At 35.5% G+C, this 14,810-nt stretch overlaps 1 protein-coding gene across 5 annotated transcripts in view; it reads right to left on the bottom strand.

Annotated features, from left to right (window-relative positions):
• Positions 1-14,029, bottom strand: part of LOC129741029 (1-phosphatidylinositol 4,5-bisphosphate phosphodiesterase epsilon-1-like) — a 75,525-nt gene extending 61,496 nt beyond the window's left edge. Inside the window, exons 1-2 of one of the 5 annotated variants that reach the window (XM_055732721.1) lie at positions 13,823-14,029; positions 12,894-13,256 (exon numbers count right to left, since the gene is read on the bottom strand). The gene's annotated coding sequence lies outside the window, so the exon portion shown is untranslated. The other 4 variants (XM_055732725.1, XM_055732722.1, XM_055732723.1 and 1 more) reach the window with 4 other exon arrangements.
• Positions 14,030-14,810: the final 781 nt, after the last annotated feature.

Raw genomic sequence — 14,810 nt, 5'->3', positions numbered from 1 at the left:
AAAAATGCAAGAGAGCACCAGTTTTTTTTTCTCTCAACGCATGCGAACCGTTGCCAGCGACAATATTTGCTGCCTCTGTCATTGGGCAATTCCTGCAAATACACCATCTGATTTTTAACAATCTGGTTGCACTGCTGTTCGCAGAGAGAAAAACAAAACTGTTCTCTCACTTGACCCACGCGGGAGAAAGCAAGGGAACGAAATCGTCTTCAAAATCTGCAAACATGGCGGACTTTTTATCATATCCGATTTAAACTATTTAGTACGACTTCGAGTAACAATTTTTACGACCTTTTACTTGCGTTAGCTGGAATTACGATTCGCAGTAACGTTTTTTATGACTTGAGTTATCATTTTTAATGCGATTTCATGTTTGCTGGGTAAAAAGCATTATGAATGTTGATATAATGCTAACTTGCATTAGAAATGTTTATTTAATGCTGATTAAGGGTCAAGACTTAATATTTATGGTTACTATAGGGTAGAGCTACAGTATTAATGCTTGTTAACTTTATATAATAGCTCTATATGTGGATATAGTGCTAGCATTAGTGCTAATTTTTTTATTGCTTCTATGCATTAATAATGCTGATTTAAAACTGAAAAGCATTTTGAATGTTAATATTATGCTAACTTGCATTAGAAATGTTGATTTAATGCTGATTAAAGGGGTTATGGCTTAATGCTTATGGTTACTTGCGAATGCCACCCAACTTTTAAAAAACAGGCAATTTCTACGATAAAATCGGACATTTTTCCTACAGGCTATTTTTTGTCACATTTTTCAGGTTCGCCACCTGTCGTCGGTATTGCGAACCTACAAAATCTGATAAAATAAATTTGACAGAAAATGGTTGAATTTTTGTTCATGTTAGTGTGATCAGTGCTTAAACTCTCGAATCGATGACTTAGTTTTTTTTCCAATGAAATAAGAAAAAAATATTTCACAAACTTACATAATACTTTCCACAAATTACGATTAGGTATTTGGCACAAAATCAGACATTTCCACACGTCTAAAACTATGTATATATAAGTAGAAAATAATCAACTGCATGAGCCGTCTATAAACAAACAAACAACGTGAACTTGGGTACGCACCAGATATAACAGTTCACAAATGTATCACTGGACAAATTAAAATCAAATTCACTATATACATCATTGAATACTGCACACATGGCACGAATAGGCTCGTTCTGACCATAAACCGTTCGATGAAAACCAAGCCGAAGAAATTCTCGCGTTCTCAGTTGTCTAGGTACCACGTTGAAATCAATTCTTTCAAGGATGTTTGGTGCATCGATAGCACCGAGCAGCAACTTTCCAACAAACGCCGGAATCAGGAATTCACGTCGGTCAGCGAGGCTGTCCAGTTTAAACCAGGAACATCGTTGCAGGTACGTGGGAGATTCTCCCAAAACTGGCCAGGGGTAAATCCGAAGTGCTGAGCGGGTAAATTTCGATTGCACGGATTCGATTCTCCTGACCCAGGTATCGTGGCTGGGGCACCAGACGACAGCCGCTGATTCAAGGTGCGAGCGCACTAAAGCACAAACATAACATCAAAAACAAACAACAGACAACAAACAGTAGTTAGACGATCGCTAGATAAAGTCCACTGAAGAGGAGCGAGCAGCCAAAAGTAGCTCGAAACGTTTGGACCAACTGGCAAGTAATTTTGTTTAATTCCTCGCCGAAAAAAGTCGATGAAAACAGCAAACTAAAGCACAATAAAGAGTTCGTAGACAACGTAGATTTGTGAATTCCTTGGTGGTTCGCAGCATAAATACCAAATTTCTGTTTGCTTTTGCTACAACATGATTCAATTGGTTTTCAAAAGTTATTTTGGAATCCAGAAGCACACCTAAGTCCTTCACAACGGAAACTCGTTCAAGTGCTGTATCGTGAAGAGTGTAATTCCAAGTCAGAGGATTCCTTTTCCGTGTAAAGCTTATCACGTTACATTTCGCCACACTGACCGTTAAGCAATTCAAATTACACCACTTAAGAAATTTACTCAACATTTGCTGCAATTCTAAGCAGTCGCTGTAGCTTTCGATTTTCCGATAAATTTTCAGGTCATCAGCATACAACATTCTACACCCCGACGGAAGAGCGTATGTTATGTCGTTGTAGTAGGTGCACAATAGAAGAGGTCCGATGTTGCTTCCTTGTGGTACTCCTGAGTTATTCAGGAACACATGGGACTTGGCATTTCCGAGACGGACAGTAAGAGAACGATTCGTCAAGAACGATTCAAACCAGAGAATGAGTCCTTCTTCGAGTCCGAGATGTCGTAGTTTTGCAAGGAGCAAACGATGGTCAATACGATCAAAGGCAGCCTTAAGAACAGTATACACTGTGTCAACTTGACCACCTTTTTCATTCCGATAATAAAAACATTCTCGTGGCTTTCATAAACATACCGCGTTGAACTCACTAAAAATTCACGTAAAATGTATAGGTGCGTTCCATGAAGCACAAATTCTTATAGGGACGCGTTTACACATTGATTTCGTAGCATCTACGTGAAAATCAAGTGGATAAAAATTATGTAGTTTTTCACGTAGTCCCTACGTGCAAATTATTTTGGGTGTAGCGCTGTTAAAAAAGCGTTATGTTACAGAATCGAAAATCGAGGATTTATCATGTCATAATCATCATAATTTTTCCCTTTTTTCATTATGTCAACTCACGGCTACTGTATTGAAACATAAAATTTTTCTCAAATGTTTCGTTCTTTTTATTTTGTATTTTAATTTGTTTGGTCTTACATTATTACGACTGCTTGCAGGATCAAATGTATGGAAGCAGTTTAAAATAGTTTACAGAAAATGATAATGTTTTAAAAACTAGATAAAAAAAATTTGTCAAAAAGAATATGAAATTGATACCAATCGCGATATTATTAGTTTCCATTTATTGGATCAAAAGATGGAAATATATCTACATTTTTTTACCGATTTGAGTGAACATTTAAAGTATAAATGGAAAAATTCCTTGGCGCCTTTGTAATTTCGCACCCAATAATCACAATGGCTAATAACAATTGTAGAGCTAATTGTTAGAAAGTTGTGTGGAGCACGCAAAAACACTAAAACAGAGGGGTGGCACTTGAAGTAATGAGCACATCTGCAAAAGTACATACATACACATGTAGAAGCTAGTCCAATGATATATGCATTCCAATGGCATAGGTGTATCATAGGACTAGCCTCTTTGCTTCTAATCGACTCGCTTGTGATGCAGAATTGCATTAAAAAATTTTATTGCCGTGAGTAAATAAACACTTTTTCGTTTTTTTTTTCTTTGAAATAGATGTATTTGCTTTCAAAATATTCCGAAACAATAAACAAGATTTGTTTTGAAAATCTGATGAAATGCTATGGTTAAAATGTACGGCGTTATGACCAGTTGATTTAACTTCGTATATACATACGATATCTTTTGCTATGTGTTTCGTTACGAGTTTTTAACTCAACTCTGAACCAGGTGTTTGAGATACAAATTAAAATAAATCTGTGTTTATCTGTGCACATTCAAAGACCATAAATTTGGTATCACACTAGGGCTTTGCGATACGTGTGAGTGGGGTAGGTGTTGTTTCGTATTTGATTGTTTCCGTCGGAAACTTTCTGAGTTAAGAAATATATGACAATCACACTTTTCCCACGTACCATGCCGATCTTGCAAAAAATTGTATTTTAATGAATGATTGGTCAAAAATTAATGCATTTAAGCGAAATTTCTAGTTTACACTGCCACTTATGGACCATATTCGATACATTAATGTTGATTTCTACCTTCAATTTTGCAAGTCTGTAATATCTGTGTACTCTGAGCAATAATCAGGGCAGAATCTGTGTCTGACGAATACCTGGACGATTGGTCAAAAGTCGGTGTTTAATTGAAAAATCAGGACACCAGGACACCTGGCAACTCTGCTCTGATCTTTTCATCTATTGATTCTTTAATGTGAATCAATAGAGTATTCCTGAGACAGATTGTGGTAGGGTAGATTTTTGTTTTTGCTTTGAATAATGTAAACATCAACTGGTCGCCATTTTGATCTTTGATGATAAGCACTGTTCAATGCTTTCTTTTAAAAACTTCTTTCATTGAAATCATTAACATACCTTCATGTCTTCGTGTCTTGTCTGAATTTATAATTAATTAAATAAAGAATTTATATTCTCCTCACCAAGGTGCACTTGCAAAACCACTACAATTGCACTGCCAATTTTATTTCTTTACTATCTGGTCATTGAACATGCGTAATGTTGTTGTTATGTTTACCCTACCACGATATACCGAGTAAAAATGTAAACATGAGAAATCAGCTGTTCGTTTGACGAGTGGGGAAATGCCTTATATGAAAAGAAATAGGTATACGGATCTGTAGCTTTTTTTCTCTTCGAATTTTTTTTTAAGATTTAAAAAAGTTTTGCATATCACCGGCCTTTTTTTAGAAGTCCAATATTCTTCAAGTTTCGTCATTTGATTTATCTTATAGTTATTCACTGTTGTATGACGTTTAGACTTAGAAGAAACGCTATACTGAGAACAATTTATTGTCGCTGAATCCCCAAACCGGAGTTTCCATCAATATCAGTGCCGGCGACATTCAGTGGCAACATTTAGTGACCAGACATCTATCAAACAGCTTCCAAGTGTCGAAACTGGTACAACAGAAAGGGTTGCTGATTGTCAATTGCTGAATTGGTATGACATTTGACATGGCAAGGTTCCAACCATCAGTGCAAAAGCTTTTTTTAACTGCATTGACAATCAGGGTGGCCACCCATTCGGGAAATGCGGGAAAAAGACGGGATTTGAAATCCAACGGGAAAATACCGGAAAAAAGCCGGGAATTCTTTCGAAAAGTCGGGAATTTTTGGCTTAGTGAAAGTTTGTTCAATGAAGTTTGGTCGAAATTGGTTGAAACAAGTAGAAATGGATTGACAGTTGATCACCAGTCCCTTTCCAATTGACTTCGATGAATTCTACCAGGCCGAAACGGATCTTCCTGCTGAATCGGATCGGTTTCGACTAGTTTCAACTTGCTTCAATTAACAACGGGAATAACCGTAACGAAATCGTCAATGCAGTATGCTCGCAATTCTCACTCGAGGTATGTCGTGTCCTTAAAAGCCAAAAAAAGAGAAGAATCTGAAAAAAACTATTGCAAAACGGAAGCGAGAGGCAGAAAATAAGGCAAAGGAACTGGAGGCGAAAGAATGAAGGTGTTATCTGAGGCTTTGAGAGAGGCAAGCTTGATGGACGAAAAATAAAAATACTTCAAAATATCTAAGAAAAAAATACGACGGAAAAACGATTATCACGCTAATTTTAATTAATATAAGGTCCACTGGGGTAAGGGTTTTTCGTATAGTTCAGCTTGAAAAAAACATTTAAAAATCAGCAGTGGTTCAATTTTGATAAAATTACGTTCAATTTGATGCAGAACATGTTGCTTACAAACGCTGCAGAGATGAGCTTGATAGGCAAAGCAAGAAAAGTTATCTCGTAAATTGTTGTTGGTGTATTCACTTACCCCGCTTTATGGGGTAAGTGGGAACGTTAGATTTCCCTTTGATTTATCATGAAATTCTAAACAAATTTTTGTTTTCTTGGTTTAATACACGGAAAATAAAAAAAAGGTAAAATTTACCTTTTTGCGAGGTGAATTGAATTGATTGAATTGAAATTTTCCACCCCTCTTTCGAGGTAAATTTTACCTTTTTTTCATTCACCTAACAAAAAGGTAAATTTTACCTTTTTTCAATTTACCTAGCAAAAAGGTAAATTTTACCTTTTTCGCATTCACCTAGCGAAATAGTAAATAACCCAAGTAACCATTAGGCCGTTAAAATTGGCTCTAATTCAGCCTTATATTCGAATATAGAACCGGCTTTAAAAGCTCATAAAGCCCTATATTCGACTATAGTGCTGTTCTAAAGCCACTTTTGGCGTGTATTTCGGCCGATTAACGGCTTGACCCCACTTTTAGATCGCGTCAATGCGAAGCTGTCAAAATATTTTCGCAGCAAAAAAAGAAAAAAAAAGATTTGATGTTTTGCCGCCCTCTTCCCGCAAAGCTATTTTTTCTTCGTTCTCTATCTATCTCCCTCACACTCGTATTTTTTCAATAGCTGTTGGATAGGAACTGGAATCGAACATATAATTTTTAGGAATATGTATTGTTTGGTGACTTTGCCGCATGATCCACCTACGTTCTTATGTCAACAAGCGAAAATAAGGCTTACTTAAATGAACATTTGTGAGTTGCGATTGAAAGGAAAGCATTATAGAGATTGAAAATTGTAAATATTAAATAAGAATTTTTATTGATCTCAGAAACACAATGAATGTACACTATATTGTCAACACTTGATAGCTCTGCATGCTTATCTGAGGAAGTAAAAGCACTTAAAAATACATCCGTTCCAGAACCTAATCGCGCTCCAAGGATTGCCAAACGGTACTTCAAGTAAACCACGAAAGGAACCACGAAAAACCCTGCAGAAATCTGCATCGAAGGCTCCTTCCGCTGTTCCTCCAATTGCTCGCGGGTTCGAATTTCGGGTTGACGGTGTTTTCAACGAAAATTTTCTGGTGTATCGGGAATTCCATTCGGATATATGCTGGCTCGCATCCACTCTCCATCATCTCCATCTGTCGATTTAATTTGTATACTCTGCGAAGGATTTTAGAATCGTAGCTACACAAAATGTAATAATTTCTCTCAATCCAATCGTGTAAAGTTTATGAAGTTTTTGTACACTTCTTCTTTTCGATTCATATCTAAATATTTTTATTATTTTTCTTCAAGGCTCAGATGTCATTTACTGATGTCAATTTCATCTACAGGGCTTTGAAGCCCTGAAGCACCGTATCAAAACCAATATACGGCCTATTTAACGTCTTCATTCGAACAGTGCCTATAGGCATTAAAAATCATTATTTACGGCTAATAGGCACTGGAGTGCTGTTATTTGTCCATTATGCGGCTTATAACAGGGCTTAATGGTTTATTGGGAATACCGTTTTCCCATTTACTGATTTAAAAGGTAAATGCTGGTTGGTTTGATTGTTTTCTTCAATAAGAATTTAAAAAATACAAAATTCTTTCAAAAATGATATTTATTGGAGATAAATAGGGACTGGTAATTCGGCTTCGCGTTCTTCTGAGCCGCTATGGCCGCTGAATCCACCTGCGTTGCGTACATTCATGGCCTCCTCCGTTCGACTAATCCGGTCAGGTTCGGCTTTTCCGGCTGGAGGAGGACGTGGAATACACCTCAAAGCTCTATGGGCCGATCTGAAACAAAAGCAATAGTATTATGACGAGAACCAGCACAACTAAATGATATTTAAGAACACTTGCCATTCTATTCCGATTTTCACATATTAGGCACAAAGCAAAACTTGTTCCTAGAATGACAAAACAGCTTAACCTCAATGAACGGGTTCGGCGAATAGTTACTTTTTTTTAGAAGAATTGTACCGTTTTGTTTAGCTCAATCCAGGTCAATTTCACCTCGCTACGAGGTAGTTTTACCTTATTTGGATTTACCTTTTTTTCTAGGTGAATTATACTTTTTTATCGAGCTCAATTCAGGTGAACTTTACCTCGCTACGAGGTAAGATTTACCTTTTTTGGATTCACCTTTTTTCTCGGTGAATTGTACCTTTTTTCCAACCTCGATTCAGGTAAATTTTACCTCACTGTGAGGTGAGTTTCACCTCGAAGAGGTAGAAGTTACCTTTTTGGCTTTCACGAGCGTTCACCTTTGCTAACTCGGTAAATTTTACCTTTTTATTATTTTCCGTGTACGTTAGATTATTGCTCGAACCGTCAACAAATTCGTACTATTAGTAAGGTATCTTTCAACGATTATTGTGAGTAATTTATGTTGCAACACACGATTTTATCGAAAATATATACTTACTAGCTGACCCGGTGTGCTTTGCTACACCTTTCAGAATCAAATGATATTTTCAGAAATCATTCAAATTTTTATTGTTTTTGGTAGTATTTTAAATCAAATTATTAAGCAACCACTATAAAATGAGAGCTTCAGCTGGAGTTTCAAATTGCAACACAAACCAAAACTTATATCCTGAATCTTGATTTATAAATTTGTTTCAAAGATCTGATAATTTTCATCTGTTTCCTTAAGTTTCGCCCTAAAAAGAAGGGTCCCAAATTAATCGTTCGCAAATAATCTAACTTATAAAGTTTGGTTGTTTTTGCTTGATATGTTCTGGATTTATGCTAAAAAACTAACTACTGCTAACCAAGTACCTTTCCATGCCATATTTGTTTCCATTTGTTGGCTTCGTAAGCATAAATTGAGAACATATGCTAACAAAATTGTATTGGGCTCACCTCCCTCCTCCCTTGTACCTTCTCACTGAAAGGAGGATGATGTGTCAAATAATCATAGAGTCATACCAAAATTATTTGCCATGTTAAGTATTGTCCATTTCTCGGATTCTGTAAAATAAAAGTTAAATGTAAGCTTCTCTCTTTCCTTCCTATATTCCATGCCATGCCAAATTTGGTTTTATTTAAGTAGTAAATTTTTGAGTTATGTATAAACTTGAAAGGGAGTACCATCCCCCTTTCCGTTCTCTTCTTCCAATAGAGGGGTGATAACTTAATATTCATAAAAGTATTTTTCGTACTCAAATACTTTTTGATGATTATGATGAAATTTGGTTTCATTTGCTCGATTAATTTTCGAGTTATGGAAAAAAAAATGGAAACCCCCCCTTCTTCCTTTATATCTTACCGCTTAAAAGGTACGGCTTCAATTTATAATAGAAACATTTCTCGTATCCAAATACACTCACATGTCAAATATGGTTCAATTTGCTTGATCAGCTCTCCAGTTATACTAAAAATTGTAAGGGAGACCTCGCCTCCCCCTTTTCATCCACCTCTTCGAAAGAGTGAGGGATACCAAATATTCATAGAAGCATTTCTCGTACCCAAATATCGTTCCATGCCAAATTTGGTTCCATTTGCTGTTGTAGTTCATGAGTTATGCAGTAAAAATTGTATGAAACTCCCCTCCCTCTTTCCTTCCTCCCCGCTGTAAGAAGGAAGGGGTTTCAAACAATCATTAGAACATGTCACGTTCCCAAATACCCGCCCATGCCAAGTTTGGTTCCATTTGCTTAATTACTTTCTTAGTTATGTTGAAAACTATAAAAGAGGCCCCTCCCCCCTTTATATCTCCCTACTGGAAAGAGGGATGGGTCTCAAATAATCATAGAAATATTTTTCGTATCCAAATTTCCTCCCATGCCAAATTTGGTTCCATTTGCTTTATAAGTTTTTGAACTATATAAATAATATGAAAGAGGCCCCTCCCCCTTTCAACTGGAAAGAGGGAGGGATCTCAAATAATCATTGAAATATTTTTCGTATCCAAATACCTTCCCATGCCAAATTTGGATCCAATATCTTGATTAGTTCTCGAGTTATATGAAAAATTTTAAGGTAGCCCCCCTCCCCCCTTCCTCCCACGCCACTGAAAGGTGGGAGGGGTACCTTATATTCATAAAAATATTCCTCGTTCCCAAATACCACCCCATGCCAAATATGATACCATTTGCTTGATGGGTTCTCGAGTTATGCAAAACATTGTCTTTTGTTTGGGAGGCCCCTCCCCCCCTTCATGAGAGAGGGAGGGGTCTCAAACTACAATAGGAACCTTCCCCTGCCTCCAATACCCCCACCTGCCAAGTTTCACGCAAATCGGTTCAGTAGTTTCCGAGTCTATAGGGAACAGACAGACAGACAGACAGACAGACAGACAGACAGACAGACAGACAGAAATTCATTTTTATATATATAGATTCCAGAACAAACAAGTACTTTACAGAACTTTTCATAATCCTAATGCTAAATATAGCTAAATTGTATTGGATGAAGGACAGAAAATTGATAAAAATGTGTATACATCAAGTCTGTATAAAGCGCTCCCCACCCACACCCCAGGTAGGGTTTGGAGACAAAATATTAGTTTTTTGTAAATAAACTCTTTTTTCTTCATTTTAAACCGCTGTTTCTTTCCTAACTGGTTCAAATGTAAGGATTGTTTCAATTTAGAGTTTTTCGTCAAAAGCCAGCTAGTTTACGAGAAATTTGCCATTGAAAAAGATGCACATCAACTCGACATCGTAGTTAAAAATAGAAAATTAACAAAAAGTCGCTGTAAACATCCGCTATTTTCGGAATCGTATTTCTTCTACAGATTTTGGATTGATTGCAAGTATATTTAACATTCTGCATTCAAAATTTGAAAAAATAGTGCACAGTATTTTTTAACATCCATCGTCCTCACTTACCCCACGTCCACACTTACCCCGGTGTACCTTACCCTTTTTTCTTTTATGAACAATCATATTTTTTCGACATTTTCGACTCAAGTGACGTAGTTTTAAAAAATAAAAAAAACCCTGCGTATCAATCTAATGATTTGTAGTTTAATTGGTAAAAATAAACAAAAAATAATTCATTAAAGGATCATTTACCACCGAAAGAAAAAAAAATCGGAATTTTGCTTGGTTTTCGGTTTTACAAAATCGGGAATTTCGTGAGACCATGCGGGAAAAAGACGGGAAAAATGCGGGAAATCAAAAATCGATTTTAAGTGGCCACCCTGAACAATATATTATATGTTAGTTGTTACGCGCCACCATATTTACACCTTGTTCAGGGCGGATGAGTAATTCTAGACAAATCCAGCGGAATTTAAAAGGCTGAATCTTCGAAAATTAAAAAAATCGGATATGAAGTTAAACAACATTGGAAAACCATTTTTGATTCATTCAAACCAATTTTAAAATTTTAGGGGAAATTACCAAAGGCATGACAAGCACCTTACGCTTGTCCGTGGTTGGATATAGAAATTGAGTAAAAAACATGAGAATATTATCGATGTATTGCGAGAGTGGGATGTAAGATAATCGAAAATTTTGATAAGATATTTGGAGTCATGAATAGGTTATTTAGGTACCTTTTCAGGATTCTTCATTTGTTTCGAACAGTTGGAAGGGAGTGAGATGGGTCAAACCTGTCCCAAGCCAGTGGTAACGAACCTCTTGATAGTGCTGCAATTATTGTTGAAAAGTTAAACATGAACAATATTTGAATGTACGATCGAGACTTCCCGTACCACCTCGGGTCGAAAGACCTGTCAGCCACTGATGGGTCAAACATACATACATACATGCATATATACATTAAAAATTTAACAGGAGTTAACTATAAATGATGAAATACAAACCCCATCTGAAAGCAGGGTGGGGAACGTACGACAACAAAACCGTCAATTTTCGCATGTAAGTAATGTTTGGAGGTTTTGTCAGTGTAAACTGTTAACTCAATCCTTACAAAATTTTCACCACAAAATTTTATGAATGCTTCCAACATAACAGTAAGAAAAGATATATTGAATTGTTCATAAATACAACAATATAGGCATTTAAAGTAGTGCTTGGTAAGAAGATTCCATTAATCTAATGTAAAGGACCTATTCTATTCACTATTTAGACATGTTCTTCAAAGACCAGCCTGTGCTAAAACAATAATTATTTCATATTTAGATATTTTCGTTACTTTACTCATCAAAATGTTACTATGCTTAAAATGAAAAATTTTTGAGGCTAGGATTTTAAGGCCGATGACACAGTGAGCGTGATGCGAAAAAAACACAAACAATCGTTTCTATCTGTAAACATGAATTGAGAACCATGAGTGTTAAATATTGAATTTAAAATTGAAAATCTAATCTAGATGGAAAATCAGTGGGACAAAAACCATCATCCTGATTTTGAACACAGGTTCTTAGTCCAGACTTCAGGTTTAGAATTTCAATTTTGATTCAGATAATGCTTCAGCTCGTAGCTGAGTTTAACAATCTATATAAAAATATCAATGTGAGAATTTCCTTTCGGATTTCAAATCTCAGGATACGGCAAACTCATATTTTTTTTATTGTTGTTTAAAATTTTAAATTTCAAAACTTAATTAGGGTCAGTTTGTTAACAAAATCCAGATCGAAACCACAAATATAATTTTTTTTTGAAAAACTTAGACTTCGTTTGAAAAATTTAGTAAATAAATCAAGCTTTTATGAATAGAGGGTTAGTGGCACAAAAGAGATGTGATATTTTAACCCTTAAATGCATCAAATGAGAATAGCTATTATTGATTCAGTAAAATAATATTTTAAAACGGGGCTAAATGGAACCACAAACTTGCCAACAACAATAATGTGGAAGTGATTGAGATTTGAAAAACTATGGTCATCAAAGCTAACCCGAAACATGAAATTTTAATTTTTGTTTCGAATTAAACTGCAGCTACTCAATGAATGAAAAAAGTTATCAAAGTTCCCCCAATTTACGGTATGCGTAATTTTTGAGGAACGGAAAAAATACTCATTCACTATATTTTCGTATTTAAAAGAAGGAATATAATAACTACTGAAGCTATTTTCCCTTGTCATTGTTATACAATGACTTTTTCGATCTTTTTATAGTTAGTAGTTCAAACAAGAATTTGTAAATAAAAAATTCATATAATTTTTCCAATGAAAATTTTACTTGGAACAAAACCCACAAAGATTAATAGCCAGCACACACTTCTCAATAAAAAAAAAGCCTGGTAAACCCCACCCTTCCAGTAAAATAGGAGCGTAGAGGGCGTAAAGTATAAAATATCGATTTTCATCAGTTACTCATGTTAATAGCTACAGCAGGTTAAATTTCGATGATGTTCGAGCTTTTTGTTGGAAATCGTTTGATTTTATGAGTGAGAAAAAGCCAGCTGTTTGTACAAACAATCATGAATACGATTTAAATATACTCACAGTTTTAGTTCCCTTTTTTATCAATGCCGGTGTTTTAGAAGATTAAAATAGAAAACGAGCCGTTGTCTTGTTCTTTTAAGATGATTCACTGTCACACCTCATCAAACTGCACGCCAATATTATTAATCTTTGATAACTAGTTTGGCCTCCAAATAAGATAGTTTGTGGCTGTTTGTAATAAATTCCGATTGCATAAACACACAAAGAACGGAAAGTTTTCCTCATGCAAAGGGTGTTTGCTTTTTATTCTCTCTTTAATTTTTCACGCACGTATACACCCACATGCCTTCTATAGTTTATATCGAAGTAGAAACTTTTCCATTTTCACCATTTCTGTTTCACTAATTGTACTGAACCCTGTTCCTTAACGAAAAATGCCCGAAACAAATGTAGAACCCTTTTTGTTGTGTCGTTGTGATTATTCACACTTTTCCTAATTATTCACACTTTTCATTCTCCTGATAAGCTTCAGTATCAGTCAAAACTAAAACCGAATCTTATATCACTCAAATTAATAGGTGAATATTTGATATCCATGTTGGAAACACCCAAAACTTGTAATTATTGTAATCATTAGTTGGATTTGTTTTTCCTTATTTTATTATTTTTAAGAATTCTCAGTTTTATTTAGACGATAAGGTTCAATACCTTTTTTTCTTTTTATTTTAATCAATAATAGATATTGATTTTCAGTAGCCAAAAAGATGTCCGATTTAAGGAAAAAACCACTCAAAGTTTTCACGCCCAAATACAGATAGAACCGACAGGTTGTCTCCGTGCTTGACGCAAGCTATGAAAGAACTGTGCCGTGAAAATCTCTTGGAACAGTGAAATCGTTCTTGGTGGAACATCGCTCTATGCTCTCATAGCAGACATACAGTTCGTTTTCATTCACTAATACGCAAGCACCGGAAATTATAGCTGCCTACCCGAATGTTGGAGTAATTTGTTTGCTCACATATCCTATGTCTGATTAAAACCTGCACCAACTTTCGCACCTTTATGTTCAACTATTATCACAACAAATGGAAGTAGGTAAATTAATAAAAAATCTAAACTGCATCTTTGAAGAACTAGTGCTTGCCGTAAAATCACATCCACCTTGTTGGACAAACACGTGCGAAATGAGATGTCGTTGGTTTGCGATGTGGGTTTTAACAGAAAGTTTTCTTATCATAGCCACGAAAATTCAGAATAACAAGAGGGAAGAACATTTCCAGCACGACCATTACGAGGATTCTCTCGCTCGCACAGTGGATCAAATATTTACCAAATACTTTGAGCTAAACAGATGGAAAAACTAGTTTTTCCTAATTTACAATGTAATATCATGTAATGAACCATCATGTTGAAACACAAAATTTCACATTATTGAATCTAAGCGTAATCATAGAATATTATTCGCAAACTAGAAATAAGGTTTTTATTGCTATGTTAAGATCTTCAAAACAAGAAGGTTCCATGTCAAGACGATGCATTAACGAGAAATACGCCGCTCCTAAGTTCATACTTCTAAACTTAAACTTATATCTATGTATATCCTTTGAAATCAGGTTTTTGTCAAGTCAACATGTTCATTTTTCATTAATTTTAGCATCCCATTGTGCGGCAACCTGTACTATGCATTATGGAGAAAATTCGTTATGCGCATGCTTTTATAAAATAGTGCGTGTGTACGTTTTGTCCATTTGTTATTTGATCAGAGCAGGGAGCAACAGTTTCATTTCTTCTCAATGTACACTTTCAATTTGATAAGCTTCTATGTTTTTAAATGCACTGTCGTTTTTTCAGATAAAAACCCCGAATTTTCCCTGAGAATCTTAAAAAAAGTTCTAGTTAAAAATTTAATCGAAAGAAAAACAGAATGAATAATATTAAATTGTAGAACTCCAAGCAAATGTCATAACTGATCCTAGC

Source organism: Uranotaenia lowii, chromosome 2, assembly GCF_029784155.1.
Source record: "Uranotaenia lowii strain MFRU-FL chromosome 2, ASM2978415v1, whole genome shotgun sequence".
In the NCBI taxonomy this organism is placed as follows: Eukaryota; Metazoa; Arthropoda; class Insecta; order Diptera; family Culicidae; genus Uranotaenia; species Uranotaenia lowii.
The sequence above is the reverse complement of the archived record's forward strand: the minus strand, read 5'-3'. Positions and strand labels throughout refer to the sequence as shown.